Source organism: Apium graveolens, unplaced genomic scaffold (genome assembly GCF_009905375.1).
Source record: "Apium graveolens cultivar Ventura unplaced genomic scaffold, ASM990537v1 ctg7942, whole genome shotgun sequence".
Taxonomy (NCBI): Eukaryota; Viridiplantae; Streptophyta; class Magnoliopsida; order Apiales; family Apiaceae; genus Apium; species Apium graveolens.
In genome coordinates, this window is record NW_027420760.1 from 125322 (window position 1) to 145794 (window position 20473).

At 35.3% G+C, this 20473-nt stretch overlaps 1 pseudogene; it reads right to left on the minus strand.

Moving 5' to 3' along the window:
• Positions 1–10483: 10483 nt before the first annotated feature.
• On the minus strand, positions 10484–15096 carry LOC141704535 (aquaporin NIP1-1-like; annotated as a pseudogene).
• Between the last annotated feature and the right edge of the window lie 5377 nt (positions 15097–20473).

Sequence of the window (20473 nt, forward strand, 5' to 3'; positions counted from 1 at the left end):
GATGGTACTATCGATAAGTACAAGGCAAGACTTGTAATTAAAGGATACAAGCAACATAAAGGTCTGGACTACTTTGACACATATTCTCCAGTAATGAGAATAATGTCTATAAGGATGATGTTTGTTATCGCTGATGTAAGGTCCCGTATGAGGGCTATTTTAAGCTTAAAGGGGGGGGTTGAATAGCTTAATTACCAATTTAAAAATTGTTGTGGCATTTTAAAAATATTTTATCCCTTTTTAAAACTTTACCGAGTGGTTATGCAGTTTATATGTGCGGAAGATAAAGTGCAAGGAAATAAAATACCACACGGTGATTTTATCCTGGTTCGCGATGGCGCAACCTCTAATAGATTCGCTCACCCCTACTCCAGTCCCCGAGCTCCTCTCCCGGACTCGGGATTTTCCCTTATAATAAACTCGCTCATTTAGTAGGCGGATAAGCCTTTACACCCTTTACAAGTATTTATCTTGGTGCGTAACACAAGGGTCACCACCTCAAAATAAATGTAATACCTACACAACTTATCTTAGACAATAACTCCCCGCTATTTCTTCAAAATTGTTGTAGAGCATTTGTGTGGACTTGGCTTCCTTAGCTTTTGTCGGTCTTGGATCTTAGTGATCCGGTCTTGGGTCTTTCCTCTTCTTCACGGTGCGAAGACTACTAACTCCCCGTGAGTACGTCTAGGACTTGGGTCTTAGAACGAGAATCACCTCACGTCACTTCACCTCACTACAAAACTAATAAGACAATTCATGAAACAAACCAAGTATTGAAAAGATGGTTTGAACTAGTATTTTACTGTACTACCCCACAAGTAGTATAATATTCCAATAAGAATATTAAAACTAAATAACAATACTTGACTTAAGAATAATACAAGATGGTCAAGTATATTTACAATTACTCCTTTATAGTTTTGATAAAGTTGTGGAATAATATGAGAAGTCCCTTTTTATGTTAAGCACTTATGGCTTATGACTTCTTTAGTATTCTTCTTCTTTCGATTATGTATTTATAAATTGAAGAATACTTTAGTTACAATCTCGGAATTGTAACTTATCATCTACGCTCGTAGGCTTAAGGATTTTAGTATACTTATATTTTGACACTTATGTGGTCAAAGTATACTTTTAACTTCAAGTACTTGTATAAGTTTTATGATTTTTAGCCAAGATCCAAATAATAGAAGTGCAAGTAATTGGTGTAAGATCGTGCTTTTGAAGTTTAGACGAATAATTACGAGTAGTTTATATATATCGAATAATAACCCCACAGAACACTGAAAGATGTTAGAAGGGGATTATACGATATGTCTCGTAATTGTTTATATACACGATATGTGTTAGCCAAGATCCAATTAAAGAGCGTGAAAATAATTGGCTAACTCGTGGATTTGATTCGTCTTTAAATAACGGATGATTACGAAGTAGTTTATATTAGACAAGCTATAATCCCCCGGAACACTAAAGATGTTAAAAGGGATTACACTTTTACTTCGTAATATTTTATATGTACGTTATTAGTTAGACAAGATCCAATTAAAGAGCGTTAAGTAATTGTCTAACTCGTACGTTCCGTTTTAAGATTTGACAAATTACGAAATGTTTATATGAGACAAGTAATAATCCCCCGGAGAGCACTAAAGATGCTAGAAGGGATTACACTTAAACTTCGTAATTATTTTATGAGCACGAATGAGTGTTAGCCAAGATCCAATTAAAGTGCAAGAAATAATGGGCTAACTCGTACATGTGTCAAATATAATCTCCCCTTGGAGATAAAGTACTTTTCTTTTTAGATCTTCTCGTTGGAATGATTTTTATGAAGTTCAAGTACTTATTCGAATTCCGAGTTCGAATCTAAGTTCTCCCCGAGAACTTCTTTTATAAGAGAACTTGTATTAGAGCTTAAGATGAAGTATAGAAGTTAAGTACAAAGCTTAAATACAAAGAACTCAAATAAGAAGCTAAAACTAACCACTTTTGAAAAACGGTCGGAAAAGTTCGCCGGAAAAATTCGCCGGAGGTTCCGCCAGATTTTGGCACTTTGGTCGAACTTGGGCAGCCCTTCGGGAGGTCGGAAAGTGGTAGTGGATGAGCTCACTTGTTGAGATAAAGCTTGGTTAGGTGAAGCTAAGCTTGGGTTTTAAAAACCTTGTATATATGTAAGTATATAGAAGAGAGATAAGGTTTTTGAGAAGAAGTGTGTGTATAGAATTTGAAAGAGATGAAGAGAAACACTTCTTGAAAAAATCTCAGCAACTTTGTGGCTCTTTAGCTTGAAGAAAATGGGTTAGGGTGGGGGTTATTTATAGGAGAAGTTGGGTGGATTGAATGGTTGAGATTTGAGAAGGAATGAATGGTGGATGGAGTGTATCACATGGATTGAGACATAGCAAGTAGGTTGTGATTCTTTGCAAGTGGGAAGGAAGAACAAGCTAGTATTCATTTAAATCTCAGCTGATATATATATATATATATATATTAAATATATATTTTACTTTTCTTTTAATCATTCTTTAATTACTTTAATTAAGGATTAAGCACCATTAATTATGACCACCCCAAAAATTCTTAAATAAATATCATAAAAAATATGATAATTACCTAAATATTATAAAATGATGTCCTGCAAGTTTTGATAAATTTTAGTCAATGGTAACTAGGTCAAACGTGGTCAACTGTGGGACCAACTGCCTCGATATTTGTGCCCAGACAAAAATTCTCTGAATGCTACAAAATTTTTACCATACTTATAAAATACCATTTAAATGATCCATACTAAATTTCAAGTAATTCTATCATGTGGAAGTATTTTATCTAAAAATGAAACTGTTCTGTCAGCCTTTCTTCCGAATAAAAATATCGTTGGTCTTGAAATAAAGGAGATGGATCTTTTGACCAAATTTTTGACTTGTATAAATACTTAAAATATATTTTCTAATATATAAAATATATTTGGATGATAGGAAATGTGTTTGAGTATTTTTGAATAATTTTCTCCGTGAAATGCTGATTTTACGAAACGAGAGAAAATTACTGTAAGTATTCATAAATGAGTTGCAGAACTGGATATTAATATTCCAACCTTGAATATTAATAATCTTTGAATATATATAGAGATATATTTTGGAGTGAAGAGTTAAATATTTTTGATATAGCACGGGACCTCTAAAGAATATTTCTGCAATATTCCTTATTCGAGCTTGTTGCTATATTCCTGTTGCAACACAGATCTAAGAAATATTATATCTTGATGTTTCTTTTTTGATCATATTGCCTTAGAGATATATTCCATAAAGATATAGTTTTGATATTTTGCAAAAATGGAATATCTCTTTTATCTGTTTAAAAGACATGATTTTGCTAGTTTGACTTTTTGACTCTGATTTGGATCAATTAAATTCATGTCCTAATGGAGAGGATCTACGTGTTCTTAATTTTATGTCTAATCGTACAAATACCAAAATAAATAATATATCGAAAATATCCTTTCAGCTGCAATGCGAAATTTAGTAGTACATCAAATGGATGTGAAAATAGCTTTTCTAAATGGAGATATAGATGAGGAAATCTATATGAAATAACCTGAAGGATTCGTTGTCCCTGGTCAAGAAAGGAAAGTCTATAGATTAGTGAAGTCACTGTATGGCTTAAAACAAGCGCCTATGAAATGGCATGAGAAATTTGATGAGGTCGTGCTGGCCAACAGCTTCAAGATCAATGAATGTGATAGTTGTGCATATTACAAAGATAATGAAAGTAGTTATATCAAGGACAATGACAATGGTTATGTCATGATGACATTGTATGTAGACGATCTACTTATTATCGGAAGCAATGATAAAGTGATCAAATCTACAAAAGATATGCTAAAGGCAAGATTTGACATGAAAGACATGGGACTAGCAAATGTGATTCTAAAAATCCAAATTTCTAGAACATCAGAAGGACTCGCATTGAGTCAACCTCATTATGTTGACAAAATCCTTGAGAAGTTTCTTAAAGATGACTTTGAGAAAGCTAGGACACATGTGGATATGACTTTACATTTATCCAAGAACAAAGGTGTAGCGGTTTCCCAGTTGGAATACTCGAGGATAATTGGAAGTCTGATGTACTTATTCAGTTGTACAAGATCAGACATTCCATACTCAATCAGCAAGTTGAGTAGGTTTACGAGTTATCTGGGAACTGATCACTGGAAAGCGATCATAAGGATACTGAGGTACTTGAGAGAAACTCGAGACTATGGACTGCACTATGGCAGATATCCAGCAGTATTAGAGGGATATACTGACGCGAATTGGATATCTAGTAAGAAGGCTCTAAGTCTACGAGTGGCTATGTGTTTACACTAGCTGGCGCGACAATCTCATGGAAATCCTCAAAGAAAACTGTGATAAGTCATTCCACGATGGAAGCTGAGTTCGTGGCACTAGATAAATGTGCCTAAGTGGGTGAATATCTACGCCAATTTTTAAAGGATATTCCAAGATGGCCAAAGCTTGTGACTACAATAGGGATACACTGTGACAGTCAATCCGCTATTGGTAGAGCACAGAGCACGATGTATAATGGAAAGTCTCATCATATACGATGACGACATAGTTTCATTAGATAATTGATCTCAACCGGAATTATCACTATTGACTATATATCGTCAAAGGATAATATCGCGGATCCGCTAACCAAAGGGTTATCAAGAGAAGTGGTTGAGAAATCATCGAGAGGGATAAACCTTAAGCCTGTTGCTTAACGGCGTCATGGTGGACACCCAACCAATGCTGACTGGAGATTCCAATAACTTGGTTCAATGGGCCAACTAAATCATGATGCCCAAATCATTTTGGGGGAAACCCATGGCCTGTTCCTATGATGAGGAAACAGTGAGACCCGTATGGTACGAGGTTAGTCCTTTGAGCTTTTAATGATCTTTTGGTGAATACATGGAGTTCAGGAGTGAACGCTGAGTAAATGCGGGTTACTTTATAAGATAAAGATCACTTATATGGGAGAGAAGTGGGGCCGCTTCAAAGGAGAACTGAACGAGTCAGAAAGGATATAGTGATAAGTATATCATCGTTTACACAAACGATCGAACAGTTCAAGGACAAGCACTTCTACTGTCTACCAGTAAAGTCGGTATGCTTATTCGAGCGAAGGTTCAAGGAGCATTATCTACCTATCGTATGTTATATCTGATCAAGAAACTATCACCAAGTCAAACTCCGCGTCTGTCTATTTGGTGTGTGCTACTGAAATGTCAATCTCATCCATGTGGGGGATTGTTGGAAAATGTGGGTTGTAGTCCCACATTGTCAAGTCAATTTGATCCATAGTTTGAGTGGACGAATGTCACGTACGCACGACAAGTGACATTTGGAATGTGTTCTCCCCCAGGAGAGCTTTCTGAGGCACTTTGAATCACTCAAAATGACTGAGAGATGGATGAGATATGATCATCCAAAGTTAGGGCCCGTTTGGGGTTCCTTAAAAAATGTAACTTATAACTTAAAGTTAAAAAGTGCAATATAAGTGATATGAACATAGTAAATTATAAGTTAGTTAAGTGTTTGGATAATTTTATGTATAAGTTACTTATAAGTTACTAATGTGTTTGGTAAATCATAACTTATAAGTCATAATTTTTTAAAAATAAATAAATTTAATATAATAATTTAATATAAGAATATATAATTAATGAAAAAAAATAAACTATAAATATTGAAATTCAAATTACTAAAAATGATAGAGTAATGCTATGTAACCCAAAATTTAAATTGTAAAATTACGTCGCATGACATGTGTCAAGATTTAACAATTGGGCGCGTATGAATGCACGCGGAGTCACATAATATTACGATGAAAATTACCATTTATAAAGTATTTGGGAAAAAATGTAACAATATTTGGGGGTTTTAGTATTTCCCAAAATAAAAAAAATTATAAAATATTAACTTAATATGTGCGGCAATATCATTCCGTTTTGCAACATAACATTGATAAGGGGCATAAATTAGAATAATACTAAAACTTCTTCAAATTCAATTTAAATAAAATGGAACTTTTAATCATAAATTTTGGAATAAAGAAAAATAGTTTAATCAATGCAATAGTAGGGTGAAGAAGAAAATAAAGGAGGAAATCGACGCTAACGGGAAAATGAGAAGTGGAATTTTAGCACTTCCCTACTTTCGAATAATGGTCATATAAGTGTTAAAATGTCACGATAAACGAAGTTCCCAAACTGTCGCATGAAATACAGAATGAGATTTTCAGCATATAAGTTACAAAAACGGAACGCCAAACATGCACTTAGTCTCTTAGTTGTGGAAATTTGTGTAGAATAATGAAAGTCCCACATTGATTTTGCTAAGGAGAATGCATAACTGTATATAAAAACACTTATGTAGTGTTCAAATGTGTTACTTATGTATTGTTTCAACACCTACGTGCGCGCGGGGGGTGCAAATCTTGGGCTTTCGAGGGGCAATCCGAGGCTTGCGAAGCCTTCAAGGTTGCCCGCGTGTGCGACGTGCGGACACGAATGTAGCAGAAAATTGGCCCGAATAATTACGGACGGACTAGTTTTGCTAAATTTAATTTCCACTGGGTTTGGGCTCTTAAATTCTTAATTCGTTTTTAATAAGAATTATTATAATTGATTTGGCATAATAATAATAATCTAATTCAATTACGGATTTGATTATTAATTAACGCGGTTTATTTAATTACGCGTGAAGTAGCTCACACGTTTTCCCTCGAGCCTATATATTATCATATCAGGTTTAGGGTTTATTCATTTATTCGAAATATACCACACAGCCGCCTCCTAAACAAAAATCATACTCTCTTCTGGTGATAGTTTCTTGCTCCGTTCTTGTTCGCCGAAGGCGCTGTTCGTGCAGCAACGCTGTTTTCTCATTTTATCCTGGGAGGCTAACGACTCGCACATACGGTGAGGGCCGTAATAGTTATAAGGAGACAGTTATACGTTGGACTTGAGAACTTCTCCTTTTATATCCTTTTTGTTCTTTCTGTTATTCGTATATTTTGTATGTATTAATCGCAGATTGTGGATCACATTTAGAACCACTCGTTACTTAACGGTTTTCTCAATAAAAATGTAATATTTTAATTAAATAAAAAAATAAGTGTAGAATTATTTTTTTATTATAAATATAGTAATAGATAAACCAAGAGAAGAAGAGAAAGAGAGAAGATGAGAGAATATATTATTTCCAAGTAAGTTTACAAGTTCCACTTATATGGTTATTTATAGGTGTAGGATATACAAGATACATGAATCGATGCCTCAACTAGATGGTCTCATGTTTGTCTTCTCTCAACTCATAATGATACTTTTGCAAAATTACTTGCCCAAATAATCAAATTACGAGCTCAATTCCTAGATCATTGCATTAAGTCAATTCATTTAGATAATGTCGGAGAATTCACATTTGTAACTTTTTTCGACTATTGCATGTCTATAGGAATCTCAGTTGAACACCCACTTCCTCATGTACATACACAAAATGGGTTAGCCGAGTCCATTATCAAAGACTCCAACTTACTGCAAGACCATTGTTGTTGAAACAAAATTACCTACATCTATTTGGGGTCACGCAATACTTCATGCTGCTAATATTATTAGGATTAGACCAACTTCCTACAACCAACATTCTCCGCTACAACTGGTACTTGGTCAAGTTCCTAATATTTCTCACTTCAAAATTTTCGGAAGTGCTGTATATGTATCGATTGCTCCACCACAAAGATCGAAGATGGGAGCTCAAAGAAGAGTAGGTATCTACATTGGTTTTGATTCCACATCAATAATTAAATATCTGGAGCCTCTAACCGGAGACTTATATACCGCAAGATATGCAGATTGTCATTTTGACAAGTCTATGTTTCCTCCCTTATTGGGAGATAAACAATTAAATAAAGTTAATCCTGACATAACATGGAATGCTTCAGGATTATATTTTCTAGATCACGTACCGGTCAATGCGAACTTGAAGTTAAAACAATTATTTATATGCAAAATATCGTAATCCAAATGTCTGACGCATTTAACGATTCTAGAAATATAACTAAATCTCATATACCTGCAGTAAATACTCCAGCTAGAATAGATATACCAATTCAAAAATCAGATACAAAAGAATTGGTTATAGAATCAAAGCCACGCCTGAAGCGTGGTAGACCGGTCAGTGTAAAAGATGTTGCACCACGAAAAAGAAAAATAAAGAAAATTGCCCCGGAAGTGGCACATGCTCCAGAAGAAGCAAATACCCCTGAAGTGGTATTATATCCTGAAGAGATTCCAGTCCCTGAAGATACGGGATTAAACAATCATGAAATTTCAATAAATTATGTGCATGATATGAAATTATGGGATCGAAGTAAGCCATAATCGATGATGTATTTGTGTATTCTACAGCATTGAATGTAGACATAAATTCTGATCCTAAACCACAAAGTGTGGATGAATGTCGTCGAAGAAAAGACTGGCCAAAATGGAAAGACGCAATCCAAACAGAATTAAATTTATTGCGTAAAAGAGAAGTATTTCGACCTGTTGTCCAAACACCAATTGGTGTGAACCCTGTTGGGAATAAATGGGTATTAATAAGAAAATGAAATGAAAACAATGAAATTATGAGATATAAAGCCTGACTTGTAGCACAGGGATTTTCTCAAAGGCCTGACATTGATTATCAAGAGACATACTCGTTGGTGATGGATGGAATTACTTTTCGTTTTATACTAGGTATGGCATCTAAAGAAAAATTGGAAACACGTCTTATGGACGTCGTTACTGCATACCTGTATGGTTCACTTGATAGTGAAATTTTTATGAAAATCCCAGAAGGGTTAAAAATGGATGAGTTCAAGAAACCTCGTCATATATACTCCATTAAACTTCAACGATCATTGTATGGACTGAAACAATCTAGTCGTATGTGGTATAACAGACTACGTCGTTATTTAAAAAAGATGGGTATATTAATAACCAAATTTCTCCATGTGTTTTTATCAAAAAATCACAATCTGGTTTTGTAATTATTGCTGTATATGTGGATGATTTAAATCTTATAGGAATAGCTACGGAGGTTAATGATGCTGTCATATACCTAAAGACAGAGTTTGAAATGAAAGATTTTGGAAGGACAAAATATTGTCTTGGGATACAAGTCGAGCACTTGTCAACAGGAATTTTCCTCCACCAATCCACATATACAGAAAAGGTTTTGAACAGATTTTACATGGATAAATCTTATCCATTGACTACTCCAATGGTGGTTAGATCTTTAGAGCCTGATAAAGATCCATTTCGACCACGAGAAGATGATGAAGAGGTTTTTGGTCCTGAAATTCCATATCTATGTGTAATTGGTGCACTTATGTATCTTGCAAATAATGCAAGGCCAGATATTGCTTTTGCTGTGAACTTATTGGCTAGATTTAGCTCTGCTTCGATGGACAGATATTGGAATGGGATCAAACATATATTTCATTATCTTCGTGGAACAATTGATGTTGGGTTATATTTCTTGAAAAACTCAACATCTCAGTTGATCGGATATGCAGACGTTGAATATTTATCAGATCCTCATTTTGGCAAATCACAAACTGGATATGTATTTACATGTTGCGGTGCAGCCATTTCCTGAAAATCCACGAAACAAACTACAATGGCAACCTCAACAAATCACTCGGAACTTATTGCAATTCCTAAAGGCAGTAGAGAATGTGTTTGATTGCGGTCTATCATCAAGAATATTCAAGAATCATGTGGATTACCGGACATCACAAGAAGTCCTACTGTCATGTTTGAGGACAACACTGCGTGCATGATCAACTTAAGGAAGGATATATCAAAGGAGACAGGACGAAACACATTTCACCAAAATTCTTTTACACTCACGAACTTCAAAAGAATGGAGAAATTGATATACAACAAATTCGATCATGTGACAACCTTGCGGATTTATTCACGAAATCATTACCGAATTCAAACATTTGGGAAGTTACGACATAACATTGGAATGCGACGATTCAAAAATTTTTTAAAACAAAACTTCGGAGAATGATTAGTTTTTCCAAGGGGAGATTGTACTTTTTTTCCTTCGCCAAAGTTTTTATCCCACTGGGTTTTTCTTTGACAAGATTTTAACGAGGCAATTTATGATCCATACTATCATGACAATCAGAGGGGAGTGTTATAAGTTGATTGTCATGTAGTCAAAAGTTAAATAGTAATGCTAGATTCATAGGAGTAGATATTTCACATTGCATTTAATGAACATGTTGCTTGTATTGGCTATAAATAACCTCATTTGTTAAAAATGAAAATGTACCAAGCAGCTTCTTTTTTCTCCCTAATCACTCTCTTTATCTATCTTTCTGCTCTATTTAATTTTACAGAGGTTCGATATAACACTATATAGCTAGTTTTTACATCACTGTTAATATTGAGCACAAAAATATTAGATGAATTATTTCCTGGGCGAAATTCTAGTAAGAAAGGAGGCATTTTTGGTAATTTCACGAAGTGGCTTGTTTGTGAATCTCATAATATTGTAAATCCAGGCACCAGATATTGCCCCAGCTATTGGACCCAACAGATATATCCAAATCCCGTCGTAGCGGCTCGTCACCAAAACTGGGCCCAAACTTCTTGCTGGATTCATTGATGCCCCTGTTATTGGTCTGTCAAACAACCCATTTCACAAATGAGCCATCATAAAAACGACTCCAAGAAAAGTTCAGAGAATCAGAATAACAGAAAAAAAAAGGTTTAGGATAGATACTTCAACCATAGGGTACCCCTTTCATAAATCTTAAAATAAATAAATTATGATTTAAACTTAAACTAAATAAATGATTTATAAGTGATAAATTGATGAATGCTTATAAGTTATATAAGTGTTTAGATAATTTTACTTATAATTCAATTTTTTTACTTAAATCGACTAAAATAAATAATATTTTAAATATAATATCTTAATTCTTATATTTAAAGTTAGATTAATATTAAAAAATATTTTTAAAACTAAAATTAATAAAAAACGAAAAATTAAAAATAAGTTGAGAAAAGTACGTCGTTACTAACATTCAACTTAATATCTTATAAATTATAAATTCAACTTATAAATTGAGTCGACAAACGTTCGTCGATAAGTTGTTGCGGACTTATAAGTTATTCAGTCGACTTATCATATTTGTCAAACAGTATATTACGATGATACTACTTTTTCACCTATTTCTTGAAGTCCTATAATGATCCATTGAAGTTTTTATTGTTTATAGAAATGTAAAAAGTTGAATAATAAATCAAAAAATATAAGAAACAATAAGATAGAGCGAGTATTGATTATATTTGAAATAAAAATTGGGGAGAGAAAATAATGTTGTACATTATACGTACCCTGCAATAATCACATTAAGTAACACAATAGCTCCAATTGCAAGCCCTGCAAGTTCGCCAATCTGCATTAACGTTTAACAAAAATCAAGGCCTTAAAATTCAGATATCGGATCTATTCCGTACGTCTCCAAAAAATCTAGGACTCGGTTAATTTTCCGTATATCTGAGAGGTCAATCACGGGTGTTGGTTCTAAATATCACTTTGGGGGTTAAAAATAACCATAAATGTCACTTCAAAACGGTACACTGTGTACCGTTTATGCAAAACACCTAAAACGGAACTTCGTGTGACGTTTTGGCATTTTGAATTTTTTTTATGCGTAAAACGGTAGATAAAGTTCTGTTTTGGTACAAAACGCTATATGATGTACCGTTTTGAGCCAAAACGCTACTTCAACCACCGTTTTGCACATTATAAAAAAATTAAAAAAAATATTAAAGTACCAAAACGGCACACTAAGTACCGTTTTACATTAAAAATACAAAACGGAAGACGAAGTATCGTTATGAAATAACATTTTGGGCCATTATTTTCAAAAGTGACATTTTGGACCATTTAGCACTCAAAAGCGACATTTTGGTCCATTATTCCTCAATCACTCTACTAACACTTTATTTACTCGAACTCTTGATCTCCGCAAGGAAAAAAGAATTCAACTACTAGATTTTTTCGGCTAGAGTGTTGATAGAAATTAGGGTCCCATGCATTTGTTCGATGCTTATTGCTTAAAATAAAATTATCAAGGCATAGTTGAGAATTTTTTTTTGTTATACTATTAATCTATTCAAGTTGCAAATTTCCTTCAATAATACACGCCATTGACATAGACGACAGCGATTTAAAACTGAATGAAGCCAATCATCATGAAAAAAACAATTCCTAAACGTGACAAAGTATATAGAAGGCGGATTTAAAAAATCTGTTCAACTCGAATGAGTATTAGGAATTCGGATATCATTTTAACCAGGTTAATTAACAAGGTGAAGAAAGAAGACTTACAGCTCTGTTATCGGTGGCCACACCAGATATAACAAACATCAGGAAGAATGTGATTATAAACTCCAACACCAAAGACTGCAGGTTTGTCCCTGTCGGAAATGTTCCCGGAGATATGTCTTTAGTACCCTGAAAAATTAACCTGATCGTTTCGCTGGCTAACGTTGCCCCTATAATTTGTGCTGCAACATAAGCTGGTACCTAACATTATAAAAAATTTAAGATCGTGCTAGCAAATGTTGTACAAAATTTAGCTCAAAGCATGCTCTTAGATGAGTGTAGGTACTGTTAGGCTATTATATTTCATCGTTTGTGGCGTGATGTCTGTTTTTAAATGTGAGAGGCTATCTTAAGGCGTGCTCTTAGATGAGTCTAGGTTGTGTTCGTAAATGTATCAAAATTTAGTCATAAAAAATATTTAAACTTGCTAAAATCATCATAAAAATGAATATATAAAGTTAATAGAAACCAAAATTTAGGTCATTAACGGGTTAACACAGGAGATAGTTAGTTACATGTTTCCACGGAAATCTCTTGACAGAGGCGAATGCAATGGTGACAGCAGGATTAATATGAGCACCAGAAATGTGTCCAATTGAGTAAATCATCACCATTACAGCCAGTCCCCATACCATAGCAACTCCCGGCAATGTAACCACTTTGTCCTTTGACAAATTAACCGTCACCGCGCAATCTCCCGCAAATATTAGAAAATATGTGCCCAACATCTCTGCAATTAGCTGCATGTAAATATTTCAGTAATTCATTGACTAGTATATTCATGACAAGGTTAATAATAGATTCAATCATACTTATCGAAGTATGTAATGTAATTCATAAACTCGATACAGTGTTGCTGTGTTAGAGTTGCTTAATATTTCTGCAAATAGCTCTGTGTTGTGGTTTCCCTGTTTATAGTTCTCATTATTAGTTTACAAAATTAAAGATGATACAATGAGTTTAAGATCTTGTTTATGGGACAATATTCCGAATGGTGCCGATTGATAGTTACTAAATAAATTTCATGCTACCAAAACTGTCCTTCACTTAAAACTTCATTTTTGGGATTGTAAAGAAGAGTTCCATTTTCGAATTCAAGACTTCTATATAAGCATGCTCATTGATACAAATCTGAGCAACTCTCTGAAACTATAACGTTCCGAGAAAAAAGACAAGGAAACTTCTTTGCCAACATAGGGTTCATACAGTGATCGAGGTCTTAGTTTTTCTTAAAGATGTCAAGGATTGGAGAGGGTTGGTGCTGTGGTCGAGATCTTGGTTTCTCATAAAGATGTCAAGGATTGGACTCCTGGCATGTGCCTGCTATCTATATATAAAAAAAAACTCTTTTGATTTTATTTCCAGGTTAAGGGAAATTAAAAACCTAAGTCTCTAGCTACTTAACAAAACAGAGAACCGGAAAGAAAACTTAACTTTAATTATCAATCTAGCCAAAACACTTATAGATTGTAGTATTTGTTATTATTTGTTACCTACTTACCTTTTGTATAAAAGGAAGAGTTACAAACAGCCGTCACTGGAGTGGTCACCGGAGGGTTCATGCATATTATCCTCAAGTACAGAGAGAGCAATATCTCCATCGTTCCCGTTCCTGTCTGTCATCTCCTGAGCCATATCTGCAATATATGTAACTGTCTTTGAATTATAGATTTATAGAGACAGATCTTGTTCCAGCACCAACTACACAGGGAATATTACTGAATACCAAGCCACCAAATAATGACTTGCTGCAAAAGACAAAGCAGACTTTTCACATAATAATATTATCAAGTCATTGTTATATTTATAGCAGATGGAGTATGTATTAGTGCAAAGTGTGTAATATGCGGAAGCAAATGACATGTAAAATGTGTTGTAGTTGGATTATATATGTTTTCAGATCTTCGGTTGGTTACTTATAATCTATAATAAGTTAGAAGTACTATTTCTGGTTTGTTAAATTCTTCTAACTTATCACTTGAACAGATTTATCAGTTGAAATATAACAAGTAGGCAATCTTTATACAATTATTCAAAACAGTCTTTGATTGGTCGTAACTTAATATGGTAAACTAATATTAATCCAAGAAGTAACTGTAATTACATCAGTTCTAGTTTGATTGTAGTAACTGAAGTAACTATAGTTTATCAATTATCATCCTTACTCTGGAAGTCAAGATCGGTGTCGTGTCTATGAGGATGAGCTTGCTTATCTGAGACTGAAATAAAGACCTGGAAAATGGGTTTGTGTGAGAATTGGCAAACTGCTGGCTAGAACCAACATGAGTGACGTCTACCATGCCTTTTTATAAACTTGGTCACACACAAAGTGAAAATACATGGTTCTGTGCTTCATACGACTGTGAAATACTGGATATTTACATAGATATGTAGATCCTACATTTTCACAGCATATCCGTGGAATTGAGCATAGTGGTAGCTGGAGCTCTTGAAGCAGATTAGTACACCATTTTTTGCTCAGCGGAAACAGTTCTGTAGTCTGCTTCAGTGGATGAGCGTGCCACTGTTCGTTGCTTGCGAAAAGACCAACTAATCTGAGTGCATCCGTAATAGGCAACATAGCTGGATGTAAAGTTTCTGTCCATAACAAAGTTGAGGCCGTAGGTCTAGAGATAATGTACAAGCCACACATGCTGGGGGCTTTGAGGTAACCAAGAGACGCTAGTTTATTCACCAAGGTGAGTGCATGAATTGGACTAGTTTATTCACTGAAAATGCAAGGGCAGGCCCGCCTGGTGACTGCAGATATTGCAAATGCAACTTGCAGTAACATAAATTTTACATGTAAAATAAGCTGTAAAGGATAACTATTCCATATACAGTTTTTTCCCCAAAGTTGTTTTTGCAGAAATTATAAGATCATTGGAGCTTACTCTACGAACTTAAGATTTATTGTTGGAAAATCTGGGTAGTAGTACCACATTGTCAAGTCAATTTGAGACATAGTATGAGTGGACGAATGTCGCGTGCGGGCGACTAAGAGAGCTTATGAGGCACTTTGAATCACTCAAAATGACTAAGAGATGGATGCGATATGATCATTCAAAGTTAGTCCTCTTAGCTGGTGGAAATTTGTGTAGAATAATGAAAGTCCCACATTGAATGTGCAAAGGAGAATGCATAGCTTTAAATAGTAAAACACTTATGTAGTGTTCAAATGTGTTACTTATGTATTGCTCCAACACCTACTTGCCCGCAGGGGTGCAAATCTTGGGCTTCGAGGGCCAATCAGAGGCTTGCGAAGCCCTCGAGGTTACCCGCGTGTGCGCGGTGCGGACACGAATGTAGCTGAAAAATTGGCCCGAATAATTACGGATGGACTGGTTTTGCTAAATTAATTTCCACTGGGATTGGGCTCTTAAATTCTTAATTCATTTTTTATACGAATTATTATAATTGATTTGCATAATAATAATCTGATTCAATTGTGGATTTGATTATTAATTACCGCGGTTTATTTACTTACACGTGAAGTACCTCACACATTTTCCCTCAAGCCCATATATTATATATCAGGTTTAGGGTTTATTCATTAATTCGAAATATACCACACAGTCGCCTCCTAAACAAAAACCATACTCTATTCTGGTGATAGTTTCTTGCTCCGTTCTTGTTCGCCGAAGGCGCTGTGCGTGCAGCAACGTCGTTTTCTCGTTTTATCCTGGGAGGCTAACGACTCGCACATACAGTGAGGGCCGTAATAGCTTTAATGAGACAGTTATACCCTGGACTCGAGAACTTCTCCATTTATATCATTTTTGTTCTTTCTGTTATTCGTATGTTTGTATGTTATTATCGCAGATTGTGAATCACAATCTTAAAGCTATTAGTATTAATATATGTGACTAATACATCTGTTTCTCTACCTGTTTTGTAGAGTAACAGATCTATGAACGATAACACTGTGAACAATACGATGAAATATGACGGCTGATCCCAACGCACAGATCACTGGATCTGATGGGGTTCACCAGCAGGCGACTAACCCTAACGCATGAATGTTGCTACTGAGAAGGCAAACATGGTGGAGCATGTTGAAAGCTCCAAGCAAAAGAAGGCCACTTCTGGTAAAAGGGAAAAACTGGCACCCAATGGAGGGATTTCGAAATCGAAATTCCAAGGGAAGTGCTACAACTGTGATACAGTGGGTCATAGGTCTTCTGATTGCAAGAGGCCCAAAAAGGCCAACAAGAAGAAAGAAGCAAACATGGTCGATCACATGTCCAAGGAGATGGGTGATATAGACCTCTGTGCTACGGTCTCTGAAGTGAACCTAGTCGGCTCCAATCCGCGTGAGTGGTGGATTAATACTGGTGCTATTAGGCATGTTTGCTCAGACAAGGCGATTTTCTCTAGCCTTAAGGCTTCCGATGCTGGTGAGAAGCTTTGCATGGGGAATTCAGCGACTTCTACTGTTGAAGGTGAAGGCACGATGATTCTAAAGATGAACTCTGGGAAGAATCTGACTTTGAAGAATGTACTGTATGTGCCTGATATTCGCAAAAACCTTGTGTCTGGTTCTTTGTTGAATAATCATGGCTTTCATTTTGTAATTGAGTCAGATAAAGTTGTTTTATCTAAGAGTGGTATGTTTGTAGGCAAGGGCTATGTAACTGATGGGCTATTTAAGCTCAATGTTATGTCCATTAAGGACGATAATGAAATGAAGAATTCTTCTGCTTACTTGCTTGAGTCTCCTAATTTATGGCATGCTAGATTAGAACATGTTAATTATGACACTTTACGAAGGTTAAGTGTAAAATAATACATACCAAAATTAACAATTGATACAAAATATAAGTGTCAGACTTGTGTTGAGGCAAAATTAACGAGATCGTCATTTAAACGTGTGGAAAGAAACACCAAAGTGCTAGACCTAATACATAGCGATATATGTGATTTAAAATTCGCTCCAACTAGAGGAGGAAACAAGTATTTTATTACATTCATAGATGACTGTACAAAATACTGCTATGTATATTTGCTGAAAAGCAAAGACCAAGTATAGATAAATTTAAAATCTATAAGGAAGAAGTTAAGACACGACAAACTGAGAAAATCAAAACGATACGAAATGATCGTGGAGGTGAATATGTTGAACCCTTTGGGGAATTCTGTTCACAACATGGTATAATCCATGAGGTCACTGTACCATACTCCCCTCAGCCAAATGGAGTGGCTGAGAGGAAGAATCGCACTCTCAAAAAAATGATGAATGCAATGTTGCTAAGCCCTGGACTTCCGCAGTCGATGTGTGGGGAAGCCATTTTAAGCGTGAATAATATTTTAAATATTACTATGCGCAAGAATAAGGATGTAAGTCCTTATGAAATGTGGAAGAAAAAGAAACCAAGTTACCAACACCTGAAAGTGTGGGGGTGCCTGGAAAAGGTATTGGTCCCTACACCTAAGAAGGTGAAGATTGGTCCAAAGACTGTGGATTGTATCTTTATCGGATATCCACCACATAGAACTGCATATCGATTTCTCGTATATGATTCTAAGATTCCTGACATTCAGAAGAATATGATTATAAAATCTAGGAATGCCTCATTTTTTTAGACGACATTTCCTTGCAATCCAGGAAAAGAACCTCCTACAACGTCTAAATGAGCTCATAAGTCTATAGATAACAATAATGAGAGTGAAGAAAGTGAGGATGAAAATGTGGGGGTAGTGAGAAAGAGCAAAAGACAACGTACGGAGAAATCTTATGGGTCTGACTTTATGACATATTTGCTCGAGGAAGGTGACCCGAAATCCTATGAGGAAGCGGTTACCTCACCCGATGGCCCCATGTGAAAGAGGCCATTAAAAAAAAGTTGATTCAATTCTGCAGAATCATACTTGGGAATTAGTTGATTTTCCAAACGGTTGTAAACTGTTAGGCAACAAGTGGGTTTTCAAGAAGAAGTTAAAACTGATGGTACTATCGACAAGTACAAGGCAAGACTTGTAATTAAAGGATACAAGCAACATAAAGGTCTGGACTACTTTGACACATATTCTCCAGTAATGAGAATAATGTCTATAAGGATGATGTTTGTTATCGCTGATGTAAGGTCCCGTATGAGGGCTATTTTAAGCTTAAAGGGGGGGGTTGAATAGCTTAATTACCAATTTAAAAATTGTTGTGGCTTTTAAAAATATTTTATCCCTTTTTAAAACTTTACCGAGTGGTTATGCAGTTTATATGTGCGGAAGATAAAGTGCAAGGAAATAAAATACCACACGGTGATTTTATCCTGGTTCGCGATGGCGCAACCTCTAATAGATTCGCTCACCCCTACTCCAGTCCCCGAGCTCCTCTCCCGGACTCGGGATTTTCCCTTATAATAAACTCGCTCATTTAGTAGGCGGAGAAGCCTTTACACCCTTTACAAGTATTTATCTTGGTGCGTAACACAAGGGTCACCACCTCAAAATAAATGTAATACCTACACAACTTATCTTAGACAATAACTCCCCGCTATTTCTTCAAAGTTGTTGTAGAGCATTTGTGTGGACTTGGCTTCCTTAGCTTTTGTCGGTCTTGGATCTTAGTGATCCGGTCTTGGGTCTTTCCTCTTCTTCACGGTGCGAAGACTACTAACTCCCCGTGAGTACGTCTAGGACTTGGGTCTTAGAACGAGAATCACCTCACGTCACTTCACCTCACTACAAAACTAATAAGACAATTCATAAACAAACCAAGTATTGAAAAGATGGTTTGAACTAGTATTTTACTGTACTACCCCACAAGTAGTATAATATTCCAATAAGAATATTAAAACTAAATAACAATACTTGACTTAAGAATAATACAAGATGGTCAAGTATATTTACAATTACTCCTTTATAGTTTTGATAAAGTTGTGGAATAATATGAGAAGTCCCTTTTTATGTTAAGCACTTATGGCTTATGACTTCTTTAGTATTCTTCTTCTTTCGATTATGTATTTATAAATCGAAGAATACTTTAGTTACAATCTCGGAATTGTAACTTATCATCTACGCTCGTAGGCTTAAGGATTTTAGTATACTTATATTTTGACACTTATGTGGTCAAAGTATACTTTTAACTTCAAGTACTTGTATAAGTTTTATGATTTTTAGCCAAGATCCAAATAATAGAAGTGCAAGTAATTGGTGTAAGATCGTGCTTTTGAAGTTTAGACGAATAATTACGAGTAGTTTATATATATCGAATAATAACCCCACAAACACTGAAAGATGTTAGAAGGGGATTATACGATATGTCTCGTAATTGTTTATATACACGATATGTGTTAGCCAAGATCCAATTAAAGAGCGTGAAAATAATTGGCTAACTCGTGGATTTGATTCGTCTTTAAATAACGGATGATTACGAAGTAGTTTATATGAGACAAGCTATAATCCCCCGGAACACTAAAGATGTTAGAAGGGATTACACTTTTACTTCGTAATATTTTATATGTACATTATTAGTTAGACAAGATCCAATTAAAGAGCGTTAGTAATTGTCTAACTCGTACGTTCCGTTTTAAGATTTGACAAATTACGAAATGTTTATATGAGACAAGTAATAATCCCCCGGAGAGCACTAAAGATGCTAGAAGGGATTACACTTAAACTTCGTAATTATTTTATGAGCACGAATGAGTGTTAGCCAAGATCCAATTAAAGTGCAAGAAATAATGGCTAACTCGTACATGTGTCAAATATAATCTCCCCTTGGAGATAAAGTACTTTTCTTTTTAGATCTTCTCGTTGGAATGATTTTTATGAAGTTCAAGTACTTATTCGAATTCCGAGTTCGAATCTAAGTTCTCCCCGAGAACTTCTTTTATAAGAGAACTTGTATTAGAGCTATTAGAGCTTAAGATGAAGTGGAGAAGTTAAGTACAAAGCTTAAATACAAAGAACATATAAGAAGCTAAAACTAACCACTTTTGAAAAATGGTCGGAAAAGTTCGCCGGAAAATTCGCCGGAGGTTCCGCCAGATTTTGGCACTTTGGTCGAACTTGGGCGCCCTTCGGGAGGTCGG